A 13,106-nucleotide genomic window follows, 5' to 3' on the forward strand; every position below is an offset into this window, starting at 1 on the left:
AGAGCATTCAGAGCGCAATAGCGGTACGCGTAACTGTTAAGTGGCGCTCCACGAGCCCTGTTCGTTAAACACGTGTTGGCTATGTCGTCACTGATAAGACGCGCTTTCGAAATCGCTAACTCACACACGCTGAGACGCGCCGTTCAGTTGTTCGTCGCCAGCACCAATGTCGTCGTCGTCATCATCGGCGTTATCGTCGTGCATCGTTGCCTCAAACGCAAATGTGTGCCAGCCGTGGCGTATGAGCGATGCCAGTCGCCGTGCGTTTCATTTTTGCATTTATGCCGTTGCCTAACCTAACTTCTCTGGCTGTTTTTTGTGCGTTGTTTTTATTTGTTGTTGCCGACATAGCTGATGCTGCTGCTGTTGTCGTAGTCAAGTTTCTTACGACTGACACACTTTCGTGTCTGCCTTTGTGTCGACTTTCAGGCGCAGCAGCAACTGCAGTGTGTCCGTTGCCCTTGTTTTTAGGTGGCTCTGTGCGTGTAAGGGTCTGTTTTTTGGTGCGCTCGCTCGCTGTGCGGATGTGTAGGTGTGTTGGAGTGTTGGTGTGTTTTGCCAACAGCGCTATGTCGACACAAGCTGTTTGCTATAGGTTAGTAATTTATGCCAATTTTCGGTATTACATTAAAGCCTTTTTGCACCATAACAAATTCACCAGCTAGAAAGCGTATACACCCACACATATGCATGTAATATACATAAGTATACCTAGGCAAATAAACTAGCTGGTGTTCACAAGCTTATTGCCGCACATTATTGTTTGTGTGCTTAAGCAGTGCTGTATATTTGAACATGTTTCATATACACGTGTACGCCAGTGCACTCAGTGAAGAAGTGAAGCATGACGTTTATTGACCATTCGGCGTTTGATCTAAACAGATACATATAACACATATGTATGTGTGTGTGAGGAAAATGACCCATATGGGATTAAATTCTTAGTATTCAATACTAGTGATTGCATTGATTAAGTCTTTAGTAAATCACAAAAATGAAAAGAAATATCTTTGAATAATTTAACTTATTTCTTCCAGTCCCAAGAAAGAAAACGTTAAAGTTTGTAATACCAAACATTTCAATAGTTACAGTCAGGGTTGCGAAGTTTTAGTTTACAAAGTTGTAACCAAAAATTGGATGTAATAAATTGAAAAATTCTGATTTATTTAGAATTAAAAAATTAAAACTAATTTTAAAAAATCTAAACTCAAAAATAGAGGTTTTCAATTTTAATTATAAATTCGTTATTTCAAACTGGGCATTCGGAAATTATTTTTTATTAAGAGTTACGTGATTAAAAAAAAATATATATGTAAATGTTAAATATATTATTATTATAAAGTTTCCAAATTAACCAGAAAGAACAATCCAAATTTTAACCATTTGCGATTCGGAAAATCGCGAGTCGGAAAATTAAACTAAATTTAACAAACTCTAAACATCGATTTTTTTTATCAAACAATTTCTAATATAATCTTGGCTTGTTCTTCAATAATCTTTAACCAGTAAGCCTAGTTGGGGAAGGAAAATATCCACACTTTCTTCTTGAAGGTCCTGACTTTCTGGCACCTCGAATCCCACATTTTCATACATTAAGGTGTCCTAAAGGGAATGCAAATAATAACGGGTTAGAAGATTTGTCATGTACACAAAGTGCTTTATCTGTGTATGAAATTTATTTACAATAGCTCTAAGGCTCTAGTCCAAACGGAATACCCACCTTTGGGATCAACAATATAATCTAATCTAATTAAACATATATTTTAAAACACAAAATGTTTGAGGCTTAATTCATTAAAAATAAATAAATTAAAGGGTTTGGATTTCTCTGAAAATTTTCATGAAAAACAGCGATTTTTGTGGGAATCTGATTTCCATTGACATTGAACTGTATACCTGCCGTATATGGCTTTTTATGTCGACTATCACACACCTCAGATTTTATGAATATATCTGTCATAACAAACTCAAGCAAGTCCCAATTGGGTATACGCAGTACATAACTGCAATAAGATACATACACATAACATATGTATTTATCCTGTCATGCAGGTGTGTTTCTATGATATTCCCGCACGCTTGACTTGCAGTTATGTGGTTAGCACGGCACTAATACAATTCCCAATATCAAATTACAAGCTCATAAAATCAATGCTAAAAGTTGCTATAATACATGTATGTATATGTTTGTTTGTGAGTGTGTATGTACCCGTCTATATGTGTGCAATTTGTGTACTTTACAACCATCATAAATGATTAATGTTGGGCTGTTAAAGTTACACATGTCTGCAGGTCGAACAACAACAGCAATGCGCAACACGTCTATACATACAAATATACCTGTGTATGGTTTATGTAACCGTGTGCGTCAAATACCTGTTTATGTAGTTCTGTGCGCATTTTTGCTTTGTTTATGGGTTGCCTTGTGGGCATCTTTAATTTTAGCAACAGATTAAATTGTGGGTCAATGCGATTTGTAATCGATTTGGCCCAAGCGAGTTAACGCGCGGCGGTATGAGTGATTTTTACGCACAACAACAACAAATTCGCCACAGGTCGTTTGCCGTTTATTTTTGTGTTTTAAGTGCAAAAAAAGATTTTAAAATAAAATGTTCAATATTTTTTATATTTATTGCTATCACATCGTAATATGCTAATTTATATTAAGCTGGAAATAAATGCTTTTGAGCGTCGTTAAATATTCAACAGGGTAATATTTAATTTATTACAAATTCAATATTTTTGTACATACATAAATACATATCTAATCGCATATGAGAATTTGTGTAAATGAAAATGAAAGAGTATGACAAAATTCAACGTTAGAAGATATAGTACAAAGAAATTAATATTTCGTATTAAAAATTTCAATAATAGTACATATGTGATGTTGGATTTGAATATTCATAGGCATAACCTAGGATTCTCACTAAGATAATATTATCGGTTTTCACGAAAATTTTTCGTCTTGAGATCAGTAATCATTTCCCATAAACATGTTTTACACATTTTACAATAGTATAAATAATGAATTACAACAACATAAGGTAGGCTAGAGCAAAAATGATAGCATCTCTAATACGTCACAAAATTAGATTTAATCATAATGTTTCGTAAGCTTATTATACCATATTTGGATATGCGAAAGCTTTGTACAAAGGGGTAAAGGGCAATCGAAGCATTGTATCTCAAATACATGAGAACGATTGCAAAATTGCTTTGAATTATTTCACTGCTCCTCAGCGATTTCTTTCTGTTCCCTGATTTCTTATTTGAAAATAAAAGTGCCTGATATCCTTATTAGCTTTAAGTGAACCAAAACTTCTCTCACATGTCTGTTTATCAGTCCAAAGGATTGCAAAAAAACTTCACAGCATATTACCGGAGCTGCATATATTTACTTCAAATTTAAGGTAGGTCTACCAATTGCAACAAACAATTTTTTGACTCACACTTTTAAACCAAAGTAAATCGTCTTTCCCTTCTTAAATATTCGATATGGTTCTTACTCAATATTGTCTCTATTTACATTTTCAAAATTCGTTTCTAAGACTGTAAGTGGACAAATATAATATGATAATTTGGAATGCTCATTCGCTTCGTGTTTTGAACAAACTTTCTTATTTCTGATCAAGCGATATACTATAAAAGACCTAATTTATTTTTAGTTTTTTAAGACTAATTTAGTGCTTAAAACAATCGATATTGTTGAATTATACTAGGTTCCTCCTGATTAATGTTTTTCCCTTCAAATTTAGATTATATATATTTTTTTTTTAATTTCTAGAGCATTTACGAATTTGAAAGCTTTCATAAAATTATTATAAGTTATATTTTTTTGCTGCGGTAGTCAAGCTAATCTTATTTTACGGTGCTTTGGTGTGGTGGACCCTTACCAGCAAAATCTCATACATAAAACCGTCGATGGAGCGGATGTAATGGCTCGCTGATCTCTGCATAACGGGGGATAAAAAAGACGACATATCCACATGTTTCACCTCGGATAGTAGTATTTGTGGTAAGAAAAGCTGCTAAGGTAGCTAACAACGTAGGAAACAACATAAGGAGGATCAATATATACATAAGTCGATAGCCAACCGACGATAAAAGCTACAATTTCACATCGAATTGAGATTCAGGGAAACGAGTTTCAGGGAAACGAAAAATGAGATAATCAAAAATGTTATCCGTCCGGCTACCGAACCAATACAAGAAATACCTAAATCACAAAGAACGAAAAACGCCTGATTTTTTACTTTAATGGTTTTTTAAGGACTGCATAACGGTTGTTGCCCTTACTGGCCGGTGTGTATTAGTAACGATGATACATGCAAAAAATGCAGGAAGCAAGAGACGTTGGAACCCCTCCTCCGCTTCTGTCGAGCTTTATCTATAACTCGTATTACCATCGTCGTCTTAGGACTTCGCAGTTCAGTGGACTAAATGTAACAAGTATGAGATATCAAGTCTCTTTTGAAGTTCGCAAAAAGCGTTGACGTTCTGTATGACGAATACTCCAGCTCGAATTAAACTTAATCTCCATATGTTATTACTAAGGATCAGTAGACCTATTTATGGTGTGAATGCTAACATAGCCATACTGACCGGATAACCTAATCTAACCTATATATTTATAATTCATTATTTCAATATAAAATTAATTATTATTTAGTTACTAAATAATTATTACAATTTTAACAAACCATTCAGATTTTCTATGTAAATGTGCCTTTGCCAATACGTGTAGAACTGTATCTTCTCAAGTAGTTTTCACCTCTCATTGCTGTCACTCTACGCGATGCCCTCTATTGACTTTATACCATCCGTCCATCAGCACTCGCCAGCAGAGTTTCACTATCTAAGCAAGATAGCTTTAACGAAGATGAATGAAACCGATGGCTTTAGTGATTGCAGCAGCTGATGCTTTACGACAAAGTGAAGAGAGGTGACGTTTTTTTCCAAAGAAGAAAGCAACAAAAGCGACAAAAGCCTGTAACCCCACATTGTGGAACTAAACTCATTGTAGTCTCGCAATGCTGTTTGTTTCATACATAACTGCTCATATTTATGTGCCACCTATGTGTGTACAGAGGCAAATAAGCGGCATCTGTAGTTATGTAATGCGGTAATGCTGGCAGCTTAGAGTGTATTTACCTAACAACTCGATTCCTTTTGCCATCTGCCATCTGTATGTAGCAATTCATATATGTATGAATTTGTGTTCGTATAAAATACACACAACAATGTAAACAATTGAATGTCTACTTGTGTGGTTGGTTGGGCATCCTGTTTCGCAGACTAGCAATTTATAAAAAGTCATGTAGCTGCGCATGTGTATGTGATTGCGATTGCCGGACATATTGTGCTAGCTGCTCATGTCTTTCGAACAGACAATGTTCATTTATTATTTTTTCGCTATCATTTTCATTTCACTACAAACACACTTCTGCTTCCTTTACGCTAGTATCCTTGTCTTGCCTTGCAGTGTTTCCATTAAGCTGCAGTAAAGCGGGTACTCGGTACAAGCGCCGCCGCTTAAATGCAAGAGCGCTGCCCTGTGGAGAGCAAGAGCAGCTTTGTTTCTGCAAATTGTTGTCATTAGTGCAGCATTCGCTTGTCATTGTTGTTTTTTTTTAACCTGCATCTGGTTTGTCAATCAGTTTGTCTGTCGCCATTTTCCTGCTATGAACACAAACGGAAGTGGATCATTTGTTTCCGCTTCAGATTTGTAAAAGCGTAGGTGGTGTGGCTCACGTAGAGTAATACATACAGAAATAAATGCATGGAACCCTTTTTATGCAAGTACGACAACACCACATATCATCGGACTGTCTCCAATTTATTGTGGTTGCAACACTAGGTTTCTACAAATAATATTGCGAAAATATACGACCACTTTAAATCCGAAACAGAATAAGTTTCCCCCCGGATAAATTATGGCATCACAAAACTTTGCTAAACTCAGAAATTCGAAGAAAATAAGTAACCGCTCATCTAAAATATTTATAAAAAAATAAGAATAAACGTTAACTTCGGTTACACTGAAGCTACAGTGCCATTTTTTTTATAAGAACTTGATTTTGATCTATCGGTTTGTATGGCAGCATATATGTATGCTATAGTGACTCGATCTCAACAATTTCTTCGGAGACTACAACAATATCTTGGATAATAAATTTCTTGAAGATATCTTGTTAAATGAAAAAGTTTTCCATATAAAAACTTGATGCCGATCGTTCAGTTTGTATGTAAGTAGTGTAGTGTTGACAAATGTGCAAAATTTCAGATCGATATCAAACACAAACTCAACTAGTCATGCTGATTATTTGTCCAGGGTATAAAAATGGGCGGTGTTGAGCCTATATTTTGTACAGATATGGTATATATTGTATATAAATTACTTTGATAAGGATAAGTGGAAAAGGTGTTAAATACACAAGTTGTAAATATCTTTATAACCTACAACTCTGATAGGCATCTTTTATCTATAGCACTCGTAGTTTTGCCGAAAATCGAGATAAATCGTTTTTAACCCTTAAAAATTCAATCACGCCCCTCCCCTTCGACTTTCCGAGGTCAGATCGTCGGTAAATTATTTTTCCTTCAATTGTTGTTATTTTATTTTTCGTTTTCGATGGGTTTAAGCCTACTATGAATTTCTTCCTAATTTTTATTATTATCAAAGGCTTCTGCACAAGCCTATATAATTGTTTCTGAGAATTAACGAACATTACATTACAGCTACATTTAAAATAGTTGCAAATAGCCAGCTTCGAGTAACCATACCTTTCCTCGCGATTTTAAGTGCTCTTCTCAAAACAAAAATAATCTACGTAAGAGCAATATTAAAGATAACGAATTGAATTTGATACAAAACAGTAAGTGTATACCACAGTCAAGTAAATTTACCGCTTTGATTTCAAGCTATCTTTATTCTTACAAATGTCTTAACTATCAAATATATGTCAAAGATGATATAATTATTTTTGTAATAGGGCGCAATAAAGACCGGAAGTTGCCGATGATTGATTCCCAACTAAGCATCAATGGGTTTGAATAATTTTTAAGCTATTTTCACACAAATTATTCAGTTTCCCTAAATTCGAACATTTGGAGCCATCTTCTCTTCACAGTCGACTTCAAGCTGGCCATTTGTAAATGTTATAACGGTTCATTATCCGTACATCTCTAAATTCTGCCAATTCGACTTTACCAAGTTTCTGAAAGTGTAAGTGCCTTGCGATGACTCCTAAAAAGTTAATTCTCACTTTCCTAAAAATAGAAGATTTTTAGCAAGTCCACTATCCACACTACACTCAGAGCTCATCCGCCGATTTGGTTTTTATCAACTACAACGGTAAGAATTTTAACAGAGTTCTACCTCTTAAAGAAATTTGCGTGGTTTGAGTATTTTTCGTGGAGAGGTAGATTTCTGATGTATCTGCATTAACTGTGAGTTTGTGTCCATTTGCCCAGTTATCGCAGATATCAAGGATTTTCTCCACGAACGAAATATATTCTTATACCATTCTATTGTATATATACAGCGTCAGCCAACAGGGATGACGTGATTTTGTTTACGGATTTGTTTCAAATTTTGTCAGAGTGTTGTGTTTGCCATTTCATCATGGCATGTTTCACTTTGGGACAACGCTTGGAAAATGACCAAGATTATTACGCAAATTTACGTTCTTCGGTGACTACTGTAAGAGCTCTTCATGGACATATTGCGTGCAAAGTATGGCGACTCGTTCATTTCAAGAAATTGCCCAATCAAATGGCCACCAAGATCATGCGACATAACGTCTCTAGACTATTTTTTCTGAGATATGTTAATTAAGGTCTTAACGCCAATCGCCCAGCAACGCTCGAGGAGATCGAAGACAACATTCAGCGCTTTATAGCGATGTGGTGGCCATTTCCCCAACATTTTGTTCAAGTCATATGGCATAAAATTATTTGCATAACAAAATCAAAAACATTATTTCATTTTAACATTACGTCGTTCTTGTTGGTAGACCCGTTATTATATTTTAATATATATTTTTGCAAACAGTAATATACTGCCTTTTAAAGTTGAATATTTGCTAATGTTGAATTGTAAAAGAAACGATTATTATTGCAGACACCATTTTTGCCTTCATTGCTCCTGCAAATAGTTTAAAAGAACAATGCTGCATACGTGGTCGAGCCAGAAAAAGCAAACTGCGAAGAGAACGAAAGTGTTGTCCAAACAGAAATAAAAGGGTTTTTAAGGTTATGCAAATTAAAAATACCATTTAAAATTAAATGTTTATCTGGCCGGTGAACAGGAAAAAATGAGGAGATTCTACAGCCAAATGACAGAAGTTGGAGAAGGGATATACTAAAATCCGAAATCTGCATCTAAATACAATAACCGACTGACAAGGGGAAAAAAAAATCTAGAAGTGCCGCAACAACCCAACGACTTTTTGTTTGTGTCAGCTAAGTTTTCGACCGGACTCTCATTTTACTAGGTTTTTTTTTTATTCCATAGATAAGCAGCACTTGTACTTAGGTGTGTTTTTGGTGTTTGCCCTCTTAAAATGTTACACTACTACCGATTGACCTTTAGCGTTTGCTACTTTAAGCGTTTAAGAACAAAAGAGGAAGTCAGTGGTGTTCTCATTTAACAGACTTATATAAAAAATAAAACACAAAACAAATCTGCCATTGTCCGCTTATTCGCCTACTAAACAAAGCAGTTCTCTCCGCAAGAAAAGCCAATGAAAGCGAAACAGCACAAAATGTAATGTGAAAGTTTTAAAGAAATGAAACGGAAAAAAATAAAATTAGAAATGCAAATGGACAGAAGCTCAAAAGCGCAAAACAACATGCCACTTAGGTAAAGCGTGTAAGCCGAGGTTAAAGATGACGTCTCCCCAGGTCATGATAACGGTTGAATAGCTACTTGAATCGTTATTAGGAGGACGCCTTTTATCACTTTGCTTGCTTTCATATTCAATACAATTTCACAATAAATCAAAAGGAAATGTGGAACTGATGGGAAAGAGGATTTTTATTTGACGCAGTATATTAAACATATTAAAAATTTTTAGGTTGACTTGATCCTAAATGCTTTTTTACTAGGAACTTCATCTTATTTCTAATACAATAATTACTGAGTGTTGGCATATCTTAATTTACTTTATTTTAAGTAAATTAACTATAGAGACAGGACAGAAAAGTCCACGTCGAAGTAGCACGATTCATTTGAAAAGAAAGTGTTGTATTTTCAAGACAATGCATCGTGTCATAAAAAGTTAAAATGGTGATGACGACCCTTCTAAGACTTCAAGAAAATCCCCACAGAAACGAAATTGAAATTTAAAGTATATTAACTATTCACAAGAAAATTTAAGTAACATAAAGGAGTGTATGGTGTACAAAGGTGTGTATTGAGTCCACATAAAAACACACTCTTTATATAGAGTAATTTAAATACCAATCTCTAAATATTTCCTTACCACCCTTTAGTTGCTGGCTTATCATTTGATGACTTAAACAATGATAAAGATAAGAAGCCAAAATTAGTTAGGAGTTGGGGTTTGTATATATTTTAATGAAAGCGTAATATCTCAAGAATGTCGTGCCCAAGTTTCAAGTCCATCCTAGTAAAATTCACGAAACTATGGTAATTTTTAACCAATTTTATGAACGTTTTACATCCGATCATTACATGAGATTTCAAAACTCAAAACGTTTTCAAAGTAGGTGCCATTCATAACATCAAAACTACTGCAACTATTGAAGAGAAGACTTGAAATCCGTGTAACTGTCTGTCCGTCCGTCTGTGCACCTTGTAACCTGAGTAAAAATTAAGATATTTTTATTAAAATTTGTACATATGTTTCATGGCATTCAGGTAACAAGAACACTAACCTGTTATTCCTAAATTACTGTGTGAAGTTTATCAAAATCGAACAACAGTCACACCTGATTCCCACATAGCACAAATTCAAATTCCATATTATTCTTTCACTTTACAATATAAACATCAAGCACCAATAAATATATCGGGATTCCACTTTGTAAGTCTAAAAATTGTCAAAATCGGACCAAAATTATTCAAACCTCCAGATACCGAATTTGTGGACCCCAGTTCTATATAGTATAGTATATTCGCGAACTTTCTATCGAAAATATAGGCCAATCTGTGAGATATATAATTGAAATTTGGAGATAATCCTTTCCTTTTAATATTAGGCCTGTGTTCCCAATTGGGTTGAATCGAATAAGGGAAAATTCCCAACCTAATATAAGAATTTGGAAATTTTGGAAATTCAGGTTGAGTTTGTGCCGTATAAGTTGGTTAATCTGCGAGGTTTCTTACTAATATATCGTAATATTAAAAGGATAAAATCGGGCCAATACTATTTTTAGCCTCATATATCCAATATAAGATAAAGATTTCAAACTTCTGGTATATATACGATCGATATCCTACATATTAACGTAAGATAGCTTAGCAAAATTATCTGAACGCCCAATTTTGGTAATGTCATAGTTTAATGGAGAAGATGTGTAATATTGGTTAAAAAATAATAACCCCAGCAACCAGCTACCTACCCAGTTTGTGTGTTCTCTTCACAAAATTGCGTGGAAACATGTTTGCGTATGTACATATATTAGTCAATACATATTTAATCGCTGAGTATAAATTAAATGAGTCTAGACCTTTTTCCTTTATATACTATTTCACAGCTTGATTTTTTCTTTAAATAACCAATATATTAAGTTTAGCATCTTGGGTTGAGCATATACCACATATATCTTAACCTTATTATACTCTCACAACCTGTTGCTACAGAGTATAATAGTTTTGTTCACCTAACGGTTGTGCCTATCACCTAAAACTAATCGAGTTATATATAAGGCTATGTATACATAAATGATCAGGATGAAGAGACGAGTTGAAATCCGGGGACTGTCTGTCCGTCCGTCCGTCTGTGCAAGCTGAGCAAAATCGAATCACTGCCACGTCCACAAACCGCCATTTATCAAAAACAAATAAATTGCCATAACTAAGCTCCACAATGAGATACATATTTCCTAAGCCGCTAAAGATGCAATAACGAAATTCCCTGAGAGCAAGTGCTTTTAGCACCCCTAAAGATAGTGTGAAAATGGTTGAAACCAGGTGACAATCCCGCCCTTTCCCCACATAACGGTACTGTTAAAATTTTCTAAAAGCGCGATAATTCAAGCACTAAACACACCGGAAGTAATTTCCCGGCTTTGATCCTTGCAAGTTGCGAGAGTATAAAATGTTCGGCTACTTTCGAACTTAGCCCATCCCTACTTGTTATACATATATTACGAGGTAACGCTGGAGATTTTTTAAACAAACTCGTTAATAATTTTCATTTTACCAAAAAAAATTACCGATTTCTTCGCAAGAAATCGCGTTTTTTTCCTTCAAAGTGTTTCCAAGAAGTGCAAAATAAAAATTGTAAAAATCCCTATCGGCGTTACCTGGACAAGGCAATTATCTAATGATATTGCTTATATTCTTTAATGTCAGATGATCGAGCACCAAGTTATGAGGGGCAACGCATTTCAACTCTTTACTGCGATGATGCGATTCAGAGTAATTGCTGACATTGCCTTACGTTTTAATATTTGTCGAAATAAAATAGATTTAACATAATACTCTTTAAATGTTATAATATTATATATTGTATCGTTGGTTTCCAAAAATAGATTTTAACTATTTGATCAAAAAAAAGTATACAAATTAGACAAGGCCTAACACGAATTGACCCTACTCGCCCTTAATAAATAAAAAAATGTATACCTTAGCCCGTCTATAATAATTAATTCATATCTACTTTAATGTCGTTTGTGTTATTAGTTTACGCTTCCGCACTGTTCCTTTTAGCCGCTTTAGCGTTCAGCGTTGTCTCTGTTTAGCGATGCAATGATAATAATGGCTTAAGAGATTTCAATTAGTTTATGACGCTGCCATGGTTTCACAGTTTTATTACCTTACATTTAAGAGAAGATAATAAAAGCGAAAGGTGTGTAGTATTACTTGGTCGGATTTTAAAGCTACGCTTAATGCCTGTTTTTTTTTGTTGTAAATATTATATTTTAATTGCCTCTATAGCTTATTATTTATAGGGATTTTACTTGAATTTACATAATATTGAACCTCGTCAGAAATGGAGATGAATGTAGCATGAAAACATGATAACTATTTGAGGTTAATTCGTAACAATTCCAAGACATTTACTTTATTTAATGACTTGGCTAAATCGATTCAAAATACATTATTAGATAAACCTAATCAGTTGATTTGCTTTTTAATAAATAATTGAAAGTAACACTGAATGTAATGATTTTGGTCGAAGAATTAGATTTTGAATGTATTATCTTAGAGAATAAAAATAAAATATCAAGAACTAAATGTTTAAGTTCCTATTAACTATGATCATAATCGTACCTTAACTCCGCGTAATAAAAAACACTGATTTACTTATTTTTCCTTATCTTATTTTAAAATTTTTTTAAATAAAACTGAAGGCAAATGTTGGTATTCCAATTAGTATACCATATATTTGAGAAACATGTTTACATCCAGTTTTTCAGTGCTCGCCTTGAACTGCAGGGCTAATTTTCTGTGCTCGTTTAAGCGGCATTCAGGTTTTAATGGCAACACTGTGTTTTAAATATCTAGATAAAACAGCGTTTTACTATATATTTACACACAAGATATATTGGTTAATTCATATTAGTATGATAATAGATAACTTAAAAGTTTAACAATTTTCCTTATAGTTTGAATATAGTTTTATCGGTAAACATTGATAAACTAAATATTTTTAGTGCCAGATTAATTATAAATATTTTAATATCCGAAATTTATACTTTAAACGCAGTCGGATGAGCACCACTCACTTCTGTACGTGACACTAAACCAATTGAAAGTATTCTTTCAAACCGATATACACAGTTAAATGTCAATGGAAGGGACAAAGTTGATTATATTGGATGTACAATATGAGAGGGAAATAAGGTAGAGGAGAATTTCTATATCTTTTTTTTATAAATTTTAACTTAAAAATGCCTTATTATTAAGAAAA

The sequence above is a fragment of the Bactrocera oleae genome, chromosome 3, assembly GCF_042242935.1.
Source record: "Bactrocera oleae isolate idBacOlea1 chromosome 3, idBacOlea1, whole genome shotgun sequence".
In the NCBI taxonomy this organism is placed as follows: domain Eukaryota; kingdom Metazoa; phylum Arthropoda; class Insecta; order Diptera; family Tephritidae; genus Bactrocera; species Bactrocera oleae.